Below are 18948 nucleotides of genomic sequence, written 5' to 3'. Positions count from 1 at the left end.
GTCAACGCTTTTACAACCCTATAAAGTTACAAAAAAAAGCATTCAATACTTATAATTACATTTTTACCTATAGGATCATGAAAACACGCCTTTTATCAAGTTTTTATTTTATTTACCTGTGCACTTTATTGTGGGACCTCGTGTCATCATGAATGAGAAGTTTAATTGAGTGATACAACTGCTTAAGGAATAACACATGATGTGCAGTTAGCCAATCAGAATAACGTATTGTAATGAAACATACATCTAATGTAATTATTTATATTTAAAGTGTAATTTAAAGTTTACACGCATAGGAACTTGTCTTAGATTTTTTGTCCCGTATATACCTTATATAACACATAAAGTATATATTAGGGGGGGGGGGGGGGGGGGGGGGGGGGTTGGTTATGAGACAAGTGCATGTGTTTTGACGGACTAAATAAAAATCCCATAAATAAAGTATATACCTATATATATATATATTAAAGTTTTTGAAAAATTCTGACCAATTTATATAATTAATTCGGACAGGTAATAGAGAATTTATCGCGCAAACCCGACCAAAGAGCAGAAGAATAACTTTTAACTCGAAATTCGCATTTGTCGAAAGAAGAGAGAAAAAAGTATGTATTTATATGTATATAAAAATCTTCGGCGTCTGAAATGTCTCTGCAGAGTTTGGAACACAAACGGATATTAGTTACTTCACCTAGAATCACAGATAGTTATTTTGACTAAACAATTATCAAAACCACCGTATAAATTATTTTAATAAACGTCTCTAAAATAGTAAGATTTTAGACAAAATAAAAGTACACGCCTTTAGAATGGAATTCATACAGCAAAAAAAAAAAAGTTATCTCTTAAATTTTGATTCCTGCCGGTCTCCTTCCAAAATGGGACCACTCTGCATCTAAATTTTGGCAAACATACGTCTGTATGATGTTTTTTTTTCCTTTAATGTATGATTCAGTCTCAAATGTTTACTTAAACCGTCTGTACATTCGTAGTGCATTTTGTCCGTTTACACTGACGATGTTACGCATGGTGCAATCTGCAATGAACTAAAATGGAGAAGCGTCTAAATCCTATTTGTGTGTTCCAGTAGGATTTTTATTTACAAGAAAAGTGAAGCATATTTTCCTCTTTTTGAAACCTTGGTATTTAGAAAAGTGAATAGATTTTACAAATGTCACACTAGTTGTTTCGAATATTCCCTTGAAATGCGGGAGTTTCTCGCTACATTGAATACCCATTGGTGGCCTATGGCTGTTGTCTGCTCTATGGTCGGGTTGTGTCGCTTTGACACCATTTCCCATTTTCATTCTCAATTTAATGTGCTTATATGGACCGTAGCTTTAGCAAGAGTCAAGGTACGCCGTATAGTGTATTTGTATACAGAAAAAGTTCCTCATGCTCCTTGTATATTGTTGACCATATGAGCTAGTAAGTGACTGACGAAAGTTTTAATCAGGCGTTAGATTTGGCAAAAGAGACTGACGATAACGTACTATTTATAACCCAAAGTATCATAAGTCTACAGAAGGTCGTCAAGAATGTATTGTAGTGTTTTATCAACAACAACAAAATCAAGTTTTCCCATATATAACCAATATAAAATTATTGTGATTTTGTTAAAACAAATGAACGAGATCAGTGACGCTATCTTTTTTATTTTGAAATTTTAGAGTCAAGAAGTGTTTTAAAGAAGTTTAAAAAAAATACATCGTCCACGTGGAGACAATCCATTGTAACAGTAATGAAACGCATAGATGAATAACTCGACACATAAAGGATAATAACGCAAAATTTTAACAGGATTAACATTGTATGTGTCGATATTTTAAATAAATCATTTCAGCCGCGAACAAATTAAATTAGACTTCCGCTGGCCTCCCCCCTGTGGTCACGTTGCAAAGGAAGTGACGGGAGAAGTGAATGATCTAATTTAAATAAAATTGTATAAGCCAGAATAAAAAATAAAGTATACACAAACAGATGATGTATGACCCTTTTTTGCAAATTACATGCAGAGTGAACAGATATGTATTTTTCCTTGTTCCTAATCAATCTATTTTGTGAGTCTAACGTTAAAGGTATTTACATTCATAGCTCACTTGAAGAACAAATTGTCTACTACCTTTCAATAGCGGAGTCAGAATTTTGAAAAGTGGGAGTTCGGGCAATCTCTAGCCAACCTACATCCTGGAACAGATGAAAAATGTAACTTTTAATGATGCCAAGAATGAAAGTTGAGGTGAGCTCTATATTTCGTTAGTGTGGTGTTGAGTTTGATAATAAGTCGGTGTCATCGTGCCACTGCCCCGTGTTCGTTATTTTTCCTTGATTGTACACATCATTCAATACAATAACACTGGACACTTTTAATTTGCAAAACACTCATTTGCAAATCCGCCGCCGCCTCAAACAAGAGCTACAATATCATGTATATAACCAAAATGTGCGGAATTACATGGGATTCAATAATTTCATTGGTTTTATACTGTTACTTTCATATTTATTTTGCAATTTGAATTATAAAAACATGGGATTTTCAATATCCCATGGGACAGGGCAAAATCCCATGGGATTTACCATTATCCCATGGGATTTTGGTTAAATCCCATGGGATTTTTTTTGGTCCCATGGGATTATTGTAGTCCCATGGGATATTTGTTGTCCCATGGGACAAAAAAAATCCCATGGGACTATAATTATCCCATGGGATTTTTAATATCCCATGGGACAAAATAAAATCCTATGGGATTAAAATTATAAATATATATATATAAATATAAAGTTATGTGTATGTTACAATGAATGCTGTTTGGTAGTAAAATGTTTTAAATGTATACGAGTTTTTTTTATATTTTTTATATATACATATATATAATTTTTTTTAAATTTTGTCACAAACATGTTTTTTATTTGTTTATATGACAATAAATATTATTCTTATTTTGGAATGTATAATAATAATATTTTACAGTCAAAGAATAAAGTCCTTTCACTGAAACAAAATGATGAAATTTCTAAATAAATGAAAAAATATTGTTTTGAAATCTTTGTCTTGTTTATTCTATTATGAAAAATAGAACTGAAAAAACATTTCATATTCTGACTGAATAGTTCACTCTTTTCATGAGGTAAGATTTTCTTTGTTATAGGTTCATTGCAATACTTGTATAGGCAAACAATTTGAATTATATATAACTTTGTGGTGTACATAATAGTATGCTTATAATTGCAAATTTATAATATAAACACTTTTTGTTAAAGTTTTTGCTTTCTTTATTCACAGCTTGCTATGTACAATTATTCAGTCCACTATATAAGAGTGAAGTCAATAAATAATTTCATTCACTAGAATATTCCTGCAATTCTTAGACAAAACATTTTTTCAATCTGTTCTTTAAAGATCTTCCTCTGTACATCTTTATTGAATGGAGAGATTCAAATGAGAAGACAAAGCAAGTTTATTTGGACAACAACATTCTAATATCTTGTTCATTCGTTCCATCTTTCAATTGATAATTACATTGTTGTATTTATATGATCAAGTTCTTGTGCATCAATGATCGTGATGATATGACTCCATTTTGTTTATAGTCATCATGTTGAAATTTCCTCTTTCAAATAAATGTAGGAAAAAACATGTTCCATTTCAAATTAATAAAAAAGTCGCACTATGGAGAAAAATATCAGCTTTAAGTTTTCCGTTCAGTATTGATCTGTGAATGATGACCATGAAAATCCAGATTTCTGACCTACAAATACACAAACTCAAAAATTATCAGTGAAGAGATCAATAAAATGGCTATTTTATCATGTTTATGATTAATATGATAAACTTTCATTTAAATATTCAAGTACTAAATTACAGAAATCGCTTAAATTTTATAATAGTTTAGTTAAAGTACAGCTTATTTAAAATTATAATAAAAAAATATAGGCCACCGATGAGTTAAATAAGATATTACATTTTTAATGCCAAAAAATGGCTTTTTTGCACCAAAGGGAGATAATTTGGAGCTTTTTCAATGGTATATGCATTTTAAAAGTCATCTGGGGCCAAACCGAATTGATTGTTTTGAATGATTTGGTGTACCATATGATAAAGATATAAATAAATTGAGTTATGAAAAAAAATTATTAAAAAATTTTTCTGAAATTGTTATACCCTAGAGCCTCCTTAAATGTCATTTGATCTCTATTGGAGAAATGTCTCATTGGAAATCAGACTGCTAAGTGTTTCTTATTTTTATATCAACCCAGCCATATTATACCTGTCTAATATCAGGAGCTTGTACATAGTTCAGTGGTTGATGTTGGTTCATTCATACCCGTCATTTTTATTTTTCATAATTTTTTGTTTTTATAAATTAGTCTGGTATATTTGACGTTTGAATTGATGCTCTGTTTCAAATTTGGTTAGTGTTGACTTTTATAGATTACTATAACATGTATAGGGTATGGGTTTTCTCATTACTTACAGGTCATCAATGGCCTCTAATAAGTAATTACAATGCATACATCCACTAAATTGAACTCTGATGGATAGTTTTCTCTTTCATCATACCACATCTTATTTTAATAAATATTTAATTATTATTCAAGAACAAAATTTTTTATAACAGGGGACTTACCATTTAGGCTTTGTTGACCTCTGTAAATCTTATTTTGTTGATAATTTCTTCTGTTTATAGTTTCCCCTTTATCTTTCATGTTCTTGCCCTACACATAAAAGGGTAAACATCATTTAATGACAAAAATAACTACTACATGTATTACATAATTAGTAGGCAACTGAAAATTTTGTCTTATTTGTATATAACATCAACTTACTCATCATTCTTGCTGTTCAATATCATGAATATTATCATTATTCTATGAATATGAGGTCACAGTAAAATTAACCTTGGCAGGCAGACATCTTTTTTTATATGATACCTTGTAGTCATTCCATACAACAAGTAGACCTATGCTTAAAAAATCTAAGGCCAAAATTAAAATAATGTTTATTTCCCCTCCCCCCACACGGGTCAAAAATAAGCGCCCGGGTCAAAAAATTATTTTCCACAAAAAAATCGAAATTATTTTTTTCCTGAAAATAATTTGTTTCCATTTTTGGAAAGTGCTTGAAAGCACTTGAAAGCAGAAGGATTGATAATCTAAATAAATACACTCAAATTGAGCACAAACAACTGATAAGTGGCCTAGACTGGACAAGTCAAACCATTCATGTGACCATGCTATGACAATCACATCCAGTTAAAAAAAACTAGAGGCTCTCAAGAGCCTGTGTCGCTCACCTGTTAATGTGTTTACTGATGTCGGCCATCTTCGTTGGTAGGCGGGGTCATTAGACACTTTTTTTTTAAATAGATACCCTAGTACTATGATTGTGGCCAAGTTTGGTTAAATTTGGCCAAGTAGTTTTAGAAATGATTTTTATACAAGTTACAAAAATGACGAAAAGTTGTTCAATATTGACTATAAAGGGCAATAACTCCTTAAGGGGTCCTCTAACAATTTTGATCATGCTGACTTATTTGTAGATCTTACTTTGCTGAACATTATTGCTGTCTACAGTTTATCTCTATCTATAATAGTATTCAAGATAATAACCAAAAACTGCAAAATTTCCTTAAAATAACCATTTCACAGGCAGCAACCCATCAACAGGTTGTCCGATTCGTCTGAAAATTTCAGGGCAGATAGATCTTGACCTGATCAACAATTTTACCCCATGTCAGATTTGCTCTAAATGCTTTGGTTTTTGAGTTATAAGCCAAAAACTGCATTTTACCCCTATGTTCTATTTTTAGCCATGGCGGCCATCTTGGTTGGTTTGACAGGTCACGCCACATATTTTTTAAACTAGATACCCCAAGGATGATTGTGGCCAAGTTTGGTAGAATTTGGCCAAGTAGTTTCAGAGGAGAAGATTTTTGTAAAAGTTTACAGACGACGGACGCAGGACGACAGACGACGAACGCCAAGTGATGAGAAAAGCTCACTTGACCTTTCAGGTCAGGTGAGCTAAAAAAAACCTGCCTTCCTGGTCTGTTTACAAAGGGTAGACCCGGGGAGGGGAAACAGACATTCTTTTAAATGTGGCCTGATAAAATGACAAAACCAAGAAAACTTATCATTGACCAAAGAACAATAAAATGCGGTCATGGTTTATATATGAATCTGCCATTCAGACATGCACACCTTACAATTGTTTCATATCTACCAAATATAATCTACCTGTAACTTTAAACATATGATAAACTTACAAAACAATGCAGTGTTTCATTGACCAATGAACCATGCATGAAAATGAGGTCAAGTTCATATAAAATATGACAGACAGCTAAGTGCATCTTACAATTATTTCATTCACTAAATAAAGGGGCCTTATTGCTTACAGTATCTGGAAAATTGACCAAACCACAAAAACTAAATATTTTCAAAGTTCCTTATACCCTGCCAATTTGTTATGGTTGTGCCTGTTCCAAGTCAGGATCCGATAATTCAGTGATTGTCGTTTGTTTATGTGTAACATATCTGTTTTTCAATTTTTTTGTACATAAATTAGGTTGTTAGTTTTCAACTTTCAACTTGGCTATCATGTGTAAAATCATACAAGTGTTGGGAAAACAGGAAGTTGTCGAGTGATGAATCTGAAAATGCATCACACGGTATAGCTGACTTATTTAACCCCGAAACCAAATTTCAGAAATCCTTCTATTGTAGTTCCTAATAGGGAAAATGGGACGAAAAATATTCATCGGACGGACTGACTGACGCAAGGATGGATGGACAGACAGGGGTAAAACAGTATACCCCCCCCCCTTTTTTAAAGTGGGGGCATAATTTTAATACGGGGCTATAAAAACCCATGCAAGATGTCAAAACAAAAAGAAGTAACCTAATTCTTACTTGTTAGGGGCTATTTATTTATTGTCGGTTATACATATAACAATACAAAATATTAAAGGTCTGTAGAGCTTTTATCCGACATACATATATATGACAAGCACAATACATTTGTACATGAAACATAAAGCTCATCACTGAGATAGTAGTCTCAGATAGAGGGAGGCGGGGTCAACCAAACTCCCCTATTCAATCTGAATGCAGGACAGAAAGTCACAGTCAAAAAGTCACACACTGTCACAGGACAAAAAGTCACAATTTAGTTTTGAGATTATTTTTCTTTGAACAAGAAAACACTCTTTTTGTATTTTTCTTGAAGTTTTATACATGAACATGATGTAGCAACTTTAAATTAAAATTTATTAAAAACAAATAAATCAGTGCATTAGGTTTGCGCACATTACCATTACATTTGCGCACAAAAATCATTACGTTTGTGTGCAGCTTTTGATTACATTTGCACGCATTTTTTAACATGTAAATATAAAAAAAAAAGATATAGTATGATTGCCTTTTACAGCTGACTATGCGGTATGGGCTTTACCTCGGGCTTTGTTCATTGTTGAAGGCTGTTTGGTGACCTATGGTTGTTAATGTCTGTGTCATTTTGGTCTCTTGTGGACAGTTGTCTCATTGGCAATCATACCATACCTTCTTTATATTGGCTTATGGTTGAAGGCCGTAAAGACCTCTAGTTGTTAATGTCTGTGTCATTTTGGTCTCTTGTGGACAGTTGTCTCATTGGCAATCATACCACATCTTCTTTTTATATTATGAACAATTTCCTAAAATTAAAAATGAATATATGTAATAAAAAGAAGATATTTCAAAATCTTTTTTCATTTATATTCAATCAACTTTTTGTCCTGTGACTTTTTGTCGGAATGTCCTGTGACTTTCTGTTTTTGCAGAAGTCCAGGGAGTGTTAAAAAATCACATGTGCAAGTTGAGAGTCAACACTTACACAGGGACTACACAATACTTTTTCAGAATGTCAGCAAAAAAGAATCACTGGTGACAGGGGAGTGTAACCGATGAATTGATCCTGAATCAGATAAGATTTTCCCGGTACGTCTAAACACCGCTCAGGAGGACCTCCTGGGTGCACACATGCAGGGCATACAAAGTGCACTCATGGCAGACCCTATATAGTCGCCGTCGTATCTGCACACATGATGGATGTATATATTCGTTATAGATCGTCATACACTTCTCATTTTAGAGTTAAATTTGCAAGCAACCTCTTAAGATTCTAAAATAATAATGCTACTAAAAATATATTATTTCCCCCAATTTTCGCAATTTTTTCGCCATATAAAATATTTAGGCGACTGTGCTTTTAGTGAATATAAACGATGACGAGGCCTCACGAATAAATATAAATATGAAATATACTGGAACATCGATTAGCATAGATCGAGCAGCAGAGTAAACTTCCACATAAATCTCTAAGTTATTTACGCCGGATAATATAGACTGTGCTCCTGAATAAAGTTGTCAAATACATTAATTTGTGTTTTTTACTTCTACAAGAAATTTGATTCAAATGCTAATTACGCACCATTTGCTGAGCAGAGAATCATTCTAAGCCAGGAACCGTCTATACTAACTGATAACAGTAAGAATAGAAAGTCTCTGTAAAAAGGCAGTCAATACTAACAGAACTGTATTAACTTAATGATACATGTACATCAAGTTCCAGCACCTCACCAAGCACCCTTGCCATGCATACTGAGATGGCAAACTGGTGTGTGTCAGTATTTTAATATAAAACTGCGTAGGTTCATATCGTTTGATTCAACGTTTGTTTGGTTATTTTTTAAGGATCGTTGTAAAATTATATCTAAATCTTTGTTAAAATACGATTTTAAATTGTTCAATTCTTTCTATTTCATAATTTTGTCAAAGTCTACTTTTTAAAGTTTTAAATTTTACAGAAAAAATGAATATTCCAATTTGATTTGAAGAAAATCTTTTTGAACTGTCATGACATGGTGTTGCAAAGCTGATTACAGGTAACTATAACATACAGTAATTTTCCATTACGACAGTGCGTGTATTCTCGGGTGTGTATAACGTATAGTTTTCTAGAGAACATCCTGTCTACGTGTAATACAGATTGATGACATTATACAACATTTCTTTGGTTAAATGTGATAAGGTATCTGTGTCCATTCCCTATTTCAACACCACTAATTTTTCGAAGAAAAAAAATCAAAAAATAATTATATGAAATTAAGAAGAAAAGTAGCAAATATAAACTTCAGTAATTGCGCATTGAGTAAACATAATTCCAATATTGCATGAACAAATCCGTGAGAAAACGTATATATACATGTATGAATAAAGATGTGTTTTAAAAGACCTATTGGCATTATTTCACACTAGGACCTAAGATAACTAGAACTAAGCAATGGTTGATCCAGAAATTTTCATAAGTGGGGACTCATTGACTGCCTTAGAGGGGTCACGTCCAGTCATGCTTCCGTGATTCCCTATATAATCTACCATTTGTTTCCCAAGATTTAGGAGGGGGGCTGGTACACACATATATATATAAATATACCTCTGCGGCGGAGCCAGCCATTTGAAAAGAAGGGGGTCTCAACCCAGGACAAAAGGGGGAGGGGGTGGTTCCAACCATATGTCCCCATTCAAATACATTGATCGTTCAAAAAAAGGGGTGGTTCCAACCCCCGAAACCCTCCCCCTGGATCCGCCACTGATACCTAGTATGCATATAATTAAGAACAGCTTTGAATATATGCATATAAAATAATGGTACGTTTAAAAACCGTTCAGGATCTCCTGGTTGCACACAGGACATTAAGTAACTTAGGACATGTATATATAATAGTAAGAGTTCAGGGTATACATTCGATAACTAACATATTTTATAATTTTGTAATTTTTGTTTTGATAAAATCAGAGACATATAATACATGTATTGAGACATATATAATACATGTGTCTCTGAAAAAATCAAACCATCTTTAAAGAAGTTATTTCAGTTTGAATCGACTGTCTTTTGCATTAGAATTCCAAAACGTTAATGTTATTTACAAATGCCAAAACCTGCAAGAAAGAAACATTTATATTCGGTGATTTTTACACTAAACGTTTTCGTAATTTGTTTTAAAAATATTAAAAAGTACATGTACATCGTTTTTTCAAGATTTGTATAGTAACTGGTTTAATTAAGTCCCCTTGATGAAATTTAAATTGCGAGACGCTAATTAATAAACTATGATCTATCTATCGGCATGCGTCGTTATTTGGGATACGTCACGGATGACCGATGGTCATATTCAATACGATATACCAATCATCATTTGAATTTGGGCAATTGATCTTTAATAATTAGGACTAATTGGTGATGGCAGAGAATAAGTCGCTGGTGATGGTTAAAAACATATAGAAGTAAACTTTGCAAATAAAAAGGTTTCCTCGGAAAAAATTATGAAAATATATGAATATGCTAAATAATTTTTTTTTCCGAAATAATAATTAAAGACGTTTAGAAATAACAAATTTTCACAGTTTGGAAATTTTCAATTCAAGTTATTTCATTTTGAAAACGTTGAAAAATATAGATCTTATTATATGTTAAATGTGGGCCGCTTGGAGATCAACTTGTGAAACCCTGCATAATTAGGGTTTGTCTACTTTCGTCTTTTTATATTACCAAACATTCTATAATCAAGGATTTGAACAAGGCCTTGTTATAATGAATATTATCGCCAATATCACCATAATTAAATAAAGAACAGATACAATATTCGCCTAAAGAGTTTGCCATCTAACAATTCAAAATGAAATGTTGAGTCGAAACTAAGGTACCAAATCTATAAAAAGAATCACTATTTTAGTCGAAATTAAACTGTATATAATATTCTTTTTTTCAAAACTCCTGAAATAATTTAACATTAACTATAGAGAGCTTACACATGCAAATCTGTTTAAAAGTATGTGAGCGTAAATAAAATTTGTTTATTACCCCCCCTCCCCTTTTTTCCTTCTATAAAATTTAATTGTAAACGATTTTCGTTCTTAATTTGTGTTTGCTCATTAACTGGGGTTCATGCTGTCAAAAAAAAAATGTCTCCTTGTGTAAAAGTTATTGATAAGAAAAAATTGAAGCTTCCAGAAGAATAACGGTACGTCTAAACACCGCTTGAAGGACCTCCTGATTGCACTCATGACATACGAAGTGCACTCAGGACCCTTTATAGTCATCGCACACAGGATGGATGCATATATTCTTTATACGCTTCTTATTTTAGAGTTAAATTTGGTAGAATTTGTAATTCTTAGAAAATAATAAGGGCACGTGTCACTGATTACGCAACTACTGAGCCATGAATTATCCAATCAACAAAATTAATTGGATTATCTTTATTGTTTTTTTATACATTGTGTTGTTAGTACAGTGTGACCATGCGGGAAGTAATATTGTGACGTCTAGAATGAATATCACGATGTTTTAAGATTTTCGTCTTTTATTAAAATTTCGTTCCATAAATTTTTAAGTTTTATTCTTAATTTTATTATCATGTCCTGGACCAGTAATCAATTCTTTGCACGAGTTTGAAAAGGGAAATAATTATAAATGTTCATACTTTAAAAGAATTTATATTAATTAAAGTTTTGTATATGGAATCCGTTCTAAACGGTAAAAGCCGTACTTTTCAAACAATCAAACTCATATACATGTAGTTAGATGTTATTTCTCATTTTTATCGAACTTGTCCAGGAATTTTATTTTTGAGTTATACGAATATTTTAAGAAATCCGTTTTTATTAAGTTTTTTTTCTCTAATTAAAGTCGTTTTGTCCAGTTTCACAAGCCTGAAACGAATTTCAATGCGAAAATAAATTCTGAAAATGAACTTGTCTACGTTTTCGTCTCCGTTTTTTGAAAATTATGATATTTTGGGTATAATTATTTCTAAAAAATATGTAAGTTAGATTGTAGTAGCGAGAAATTTTAAAAAAGAAGATGTGGTATGATTGATAATGAGACAACTATCCACAAAAGACCAAAATGACACAAACATTAACAAAGAAAGACTATTTCGAAGACAGTTTATTGACACGAAATCCGTTCAAACCACGACTAAGTCTTCGTGCACAGATTTCCGTTAAGGTTAAACTGAATATTGTACATAATTGTCTTCTCTTGTATAATGGTTTGTTGAGAATAAAGATATACAAATGTAATAAAATTTGATATTCAGTCAACATTGTGTTTGTTTAAAAACTTGATTTAGAGAGAGAGATAGAGAAAAGAATCACACTGAAAAACAAAAATCGAGCTTGTTACAGAAAAAAAAAACGCAACTATAAAATAATTTTCTTTATTCGTGAACTGCAAAACACAACAAATTAATTTACCCGTCATCATGAAAAATAAACTGAAAAAGCACATCGAATGAGATATATGTTTTATTTTTTCTATATGCAAATTCATGTTAAAGGTAAAACTGAACTAAACAATACAATTCCTAAAAAATAATAAAGATAATCCAATCAATTTTGTTGATTGGATAATTCATGGCTCAGTAGTTGTGTAATCAGTGACACGTGCCCTCATTATTTTATAAGAATTAACATATCTATCTAAGTTCGATTCAGGCGCGGATCCAGAGGGGGGAGGGGGGTTCCGGGGGGGGGGGGGGGGTTGGAACCCCCCTTTTTTTGGCCGATCAATGCATTTGAATGGGGACATGTAGTTGAACCCCCCCTTTTTTTGCCCTGGGTTAGGACCCCCCCCCTTTTTTAAAATGGCTGGATCCGCCCCTGCGATTTCAACTTCTACCAAAATTTAACTCTAAAATAAGAAGCGTATAACGAATATAAACATCCATCATGTGTGCAGATATGATTACGGTAATGGGTCCTGAGTGCACTTTGTATGTCCTGAGTGCACTCAGGAGGTCCTGAGCGGTTGTTTAGACGTACCCGAAGAATAAATCATTTCCTGAACCTAAAATACATTTATCTGTAATTAAAGAAAATTCGCCTAAAACATTCTCTCATATATTTAAACAATTAATTGTAAAATAATTAATTCAACGTCGGACTTTCTGTCTGTTTACTAATACTTTTCTTGTTCAGTTTAGTTTATACCCATAATAGATGAACGGAAATAAGTACTTTTTTTTGGAAAATTTACAATTAGATGAACGGAATTAAGTACTTTTTAGGAAAATTTACAACTCAAATTTTCAAAAACAAAATTCTACACTTTTTACCTGGATGTTTTTTCTCTGTCTCGAAGCCGCAACCTTTGACCCCGTATCAAACGTAGCGACCAACACCTCACATGACGTATTCTCGATGTTGAGGTATTGACAATATACAATCACATTTATCAATCACATTTATCAATATACAGCAAGTAAGTAATTTGGTGTTGAATGCCAGTAGATCAGAATTTGTTAATTGAACTTTACCTGTTTAAGGGGCACTAGCTGCCAAATTCATGTTCTTCATCGATTTTAATAAAATTCACATAACGTGTATATAGTGTTGAATTGTTTATTAAAATGTTGCGCACAATCTTGGCTGATATGCATAAAACCATTATATTTCATGACACTGCATGAAAAAGAAATTGACTTATCGCATAATACCAGAACCAGAGACATATATATTGTATCTAATATCTCTGCCAGAACTAAAAAATAAACTACAGTAAGTCCACATACACATAAGAGGGTATGGATGTTAATTAACAGAATAGAGAACAAAGGACAAAGAAAAAAAAAAGGAATAAAGAATAGTGAAAGAAAGAGAATAATGGAAAAAAGTGTAAGTTATTAAAAATATAACTAAAACAAGAATGTGTCCCCAGTACACGGATGCCCCACTCGCACTATCATTTTCTATGTTCAGTGGACCGTGAAATTGGGGTAAGAACTCTAATTTGACATTAAAATTAGAAAGATCATACCATAAGGAACATATATACTAAGTTTCAGGTTGATTGGACTTCAACTTCATCAAAAACTACCTCGACCAAAAACTTTAACCTGAAACAGGACGAACGAACGGACGAACGAACGGAGGCACAGACCAGAAAACATAATGCCCCTCTACTATCGTAGGTGGGGCATAAAAAGAAGACAGAAAAAAAGACACCCCTCCGAGACGAGCCTTACATGCACTGTTATTACCCAAGGTTAATTTTACGGCGGCTCATTTTATTTTGGCTTAGAAATAAACATAATTGACAAGTTTCCTTCCCCTGCATTCTCGATCCCACATGTAAATAGCACGGTGATTTCAAAAAGACATTGATACATCATTACAACACTTGCCGTCAGTATTTGAATATATTGATTAAGAAGGTATAGAAGATTAATGCACGCACACTATTATCCACCACTGGCCTAAATAGTTAGTCCGCAAACAACGAGGGTCATAAAAACCCAGCACTTTGAACACAGCCACCGGCATGGTGTGAATCTGAAAGCTTCCCACTATCCATTTCTACCCATAGAAAACTTTTGCCTTTCATTTATCAAAAATGAAATATGTTGATATTAATGGTATATAAGAATTATTGGGGAATTCAAACCATTCCTATTGTAAGTGATAAAACTAAATTTATATCAGGGTGATTGAAATGAGGAAAAAAAAAGGGGAATCAGGAGTTCAGGGCCCCCTGTTTGGGAAAAGAATTGGTTGATTATATATGGAATCACTGAGTCATGGCAGGAGCAGACCCCTCTTAGGCAGTAGGTGGGCCCCACTTATGAAAAATTCTGGATCCACCACTGTGGTCATGGTGGTCTTCAGTTGTATTATCTTTTAAAAAAAAAATTACACCTGTATAGTGTATATTCTTTAGTGTAAATCAAGGGAAAATACTGTGAACTATCTGTGCATTGGGGCTTATTAAAAGGTATTTCGGGGGGAAGAAAGAAGGGAGGGTGAGTCCATGGGAGGTAATCCCCACCCCTTTCAATTTGAGAATATGCTATTATCATGTAAACGGTCCAGATCCCCATCCCTAAACCATATATATTCTTGAATGGGACGATAAAACAAATCAAATGAAATTAAAAGGAGGTCTTTGGGGGTTACCCCACTCTGTTCAATTTGAGAATGTGCTATTATCTTGTGAACGATCCAGATCCCCACCCCTAAACCATATATATTCTTGTCGGGGACAATAAAATTAATAATGAAATAAAATAAAAGTGAAGTCCCACCCCCTCTAGTTTGAAAACTTGTAAACGGTCAAGATCCCCACCCCTAAACCATATTTATATATTCTTGTATAGAACAATAAAACAAATCAAAGGAAATATAGGGAGAGTCCATGGGGTTCACCCCCACCCCCACATGTTTGAGAAACTTTTAAATGGTTGAGATTCCCTGTCATCCAGTGGTTAGGTGAAAAAATTTCAGGATCCCTGATCCCCACCGTCAAACCATATATATTCTTGTATGAGACAATAAAACAAATCAAATGAATATAGGATCATCCCCTTTGTCTTGGGTTGGGAACCCCCCTTTTTAAAATGGCTGGATCCGCCCCGGCATACCATCTAGCTAGCTATAAAGGCTTTAAAAATATGAAATCAAACAAGGAAATTAACAGTGTAGGCAACTGTTTTGAATTTAAAAAAAAGTCTTTTACATATATATAACAATGTTAAATTTTTTGTGCATTTATTTTTGCTTATCGTATTTTCAATAATAGACAAAATTGCATGACTGAATATTGTTATTTAAGAAAAATCAGCATACATGATATAAAATGGGAAGTGGAAACTGGGAATTTGACAAAGAGACAACAACCCAATCAAAGAGCAGACAACGGCCTAAGGTCACCTATGGGTCTTCAAAGCAGTGAGAAAAATTCGGCACTGGTCTTCAGCTCATAAATATGTATCAGAAATGAAAACGAGATACAGCTTTCAGTTGTATTAATAAAAACCTCACAATAAGTTCTGAATATCAGAATATACAGTATTGCAAGATTCTCTCAAAATGTACACATAGAGCTGAAAAACTGTCAGTGACTGTAAAATTAATCATGCTTACATTAAAGTCCATGGAATCCATCTTAATATGCATACTCTCGTACAAAGGAATATAAGTATGCAATAGACATCAAGTTTTCAAAAATAAGAGTATCTATGCCATTAATTTACGACAAGATCTTAATCAAGTAATAATTTCGGTTTGTTTAAATATTTCGGAGGTTAGTATGACCTCCTCTTTGGTGATGATGTTTTCGTTTTAAAGTTGGGAAAATTGTTTGTACATGTACCAACAAAAATAAAAACACAAATTCAATCTAGAATTATGTTTTTATCATTTTTTTATGTTTAGGTTGTCAGCAAGATGAAAAGGACAAGTATGCAGTTCAAACTTCAAAATGTGGATAAGTTGAGGTTCTAGGTCTTACCTTTGCAGATTTTCATATTTTGCATGAATGAATTCAAAGGTTATATGATGGACAGCAGAGAAAGAAAAAAACAACTTTTCAATTATCCTGCTCCTGGATAAATGTAAAACATCTTGTTTTTCGGTAAGTTTTATGCTCTGTTTTGATAGTGTTAGTGCATTCATCTTTCCAGTCTTTCCTCTAAATTGTAAGTTTTTGGTGAGTGTTCACCATGAATTTCAGTAAGTAACTTGTGGATTTACATGTATATACTCAAAATTTAGTACTAATATTAATGGGATTTTAGCATGACATCCTGCCAAATGCTTGTTAATCATGTTTATGTTCCAGAACAAACAAGTATTTGGACTGTACGCATACAGTCTGCCCAATTTTAAGAAGTTGGTCAAGTTTATTACAAACAAATGTACAGTACAGATCAACATAACTGAAATCTTTAATAGATTAATACAAAAAGTTTAATTGCAGTTAAAATAAAAACACAGGTTTGGTTGAGCTGGTACCAGACAGTACAAGTATACTTAAATGGTCTGACTGTACACATATGGTGGGACTGTAAGTTCTGGACCATAAAAGTAAGATCCGAATACTGATATGGTCTGGAACATTTATACATGTCTTAAAATTAATATCAAACACATTGGTGTTTTTGAACTTGGTAATAAGTTATGTGATAGAACTATAATGTTTTGGGATATCAAAATCAAAAATATCCCATTTTTACTTTTAATAAAGAAGAAGATTATTGATGTATGTTTAAATGTATATTAAAATGAGGCAGCAAGCCAACAACACAAAAAAAAAGGATAAAACATACATATTTTGTTTGTATCAATGTTATAATTTCCAATATGTTCAAGGTATTTTTTCATTGAAATAAAACACAAATTGAAATCTGTCTGAACTTCAAAAGCTTAAAGAAATATTGTTTCTGTTGTCTGCATTTTGTATAATATATTGCAAATTCTTGTGAATAATGGAAAGTTATTATAGTTGTCTAAAGTTTTAACTTTTAACATTGATCTTTATACTGTAAAATTCATAAATTATTGCGTGCATTTATTATTGCGATTCTGTCATTTTAGACTTAAATGCGATTTTAAATTTTACGATTTTGAAAAATCCTGTTTAATCCATATAAAATATTTCATAATACGAGTTTAAATTATTGCGTTTACAACTCCGTTGCATTTTTCGCAATAAAAAAAAACTTGCATTAATTCTGAATTTACAGTATATATATATATTATGTATATAACTCGGGAAAATACCCAAATTTTATAAAGAAGAATAAATTAATTGATTGTTATATGGTATTAGAATAGGAAGATGTGGTATATTGCTAATTTGACAACCCTCCATCAGAGACCAAAGGATGTAGGCCGTTAGCAACTGATGACACTGGACAACCTTTAACAATCAGTAAAATCCATACCGCATAGCTATTTTTATTGAAAATCATATTATTGCTACATGTATGAAAACAATTTTGTATAATCCATTACTTTAGATTTTATTGGTTCTTTTTCAGAAGGATTGAAATTCACCACCTAAAATAAATGGAGAAAACATAGAAACAAGACCAGAATAAATTCAAAGAAAAAAGTTGGATCAGTTATTATTTTCATCACTCAGTCAATGATTTGAAGTTCTTTTAAATTCAAAAAAATATTGAAACCACAATAATGTCAAAGTTCTGTGCTGAATGTCCAAAAAGTGGACTATACCATCAATCAATGCTGGATGATAAGAAACTATTTATGTTTTGTGTTGAGGGATATTGTGAAAAAAATAGATTTACTTAAATAGCTACTAGTATGTTAAGCCTAACAATAGAGTTTTTATTGATTTCAAATGGCAAATAATTGTGTTTCAAGAAAGTATTCTATAATTCATGAATAAACATATATTGATACTTACATTATCTGCTTTGTTGTTTAAAAGTTTAGTTTTGAACAGTTAAAGAACAATATGCTAAATTAACATTTCCCAAGAAAAAAAGATATTCAATTAAAAAGATTCATCTTATAATAATTTACTACCAAATAGAATACATTGTAACATACACATTACTGTTTATTCATATCTATATATTTACAATTAGAATCCCATAGGATTTTAATTTGTCCCATGGGATATTAAAAATCCCATGGGATAATAAAAATCCCATGGGATTTTTTTTTGTCCCATGGGACAACAAATATCCCATGGGACTACAATAATCCCATGGGACAAAAAAAAATCCCATGGGATTTAACCAAAATCCCATGGGATAATGGTAAATCCCATGGGATTTTGCCCTGTCCCATTTTATAATTCAAATTGCAAAATAAATATGAAAGTAACTGTAGAAAACCAATGAAATTATTGAATCCCATGTAATTCTGCACATTTTGGTTATATACATGATATTGTAGCTCTTGTTTGAGGCGGCGGCGGATTTGCAAATGAGTGTTTTGCAAATTAAAAGTGTCCAGTGTTCAATGAAAAAACAAATTGAGCAAATCAATGTACAACTCATGGCAATGTTAAACACAGAAGAAGAAAAAACAATGCGTTCTTCAGATTAGGATTTGTAACTTTCGCTTTCTGATCGTGAAGAAATATCTCTTTTT

General features: G+C 32.4%; 2 long non-coding RNA genes across 2 annotated transcripts; one reads left to right on the top strand and one right to left on the bottom strand.

Moving 5' to 3' along the window:
• Window positions 1-3249: 3249 nt before the first annotated feature.
• Window positions 3250-7954, bottom strand: LOC139488270 (uncharacterized). Its single transcript, XR_011655968.1, has 3 exons — window positions 7874-7954; window positions 4629-4716; window positions 3250-3749 (listed from the first exon to the last, which is right to left on the bottom strand). It is a non-coding gene; the product is annotated as an uncharacterized lncRNA (long non-coding RNA).
• A 5229-nt stretch (window positions 7955-13183) lies between these two features.
• On the top strand, window positions 13184-18254 carry LOC139488267 (uncharacterized). The gene is made up of 3 exons (XR_011655965.1): window positions 13184-14261; window positions 16258-16456; window positions 17865-18254. It is a non-coding gene; the product is annotated as an uncharacterized lncRNA (long non-coding RNA).
• Window positions 18255-18948: the final 694 nt, after the last annotated feature.

This window comes from Mytilus edulis, chromosome 9 (assembly GCF_963676685.1).
Source record: "Mytilus edulis chromosome 9, xbMytEdul2.2, whole genome shotgun sequence".
Lineage (NCBI taxonomy): Eukaryota > Metazoa > Mollusca > Bivalvia > Mytilida > Mytilidae > Mytilus > Mytilus edulis.
This window is presented reverse-complemented; position numbering and strand designations above follow the sequence as displayed.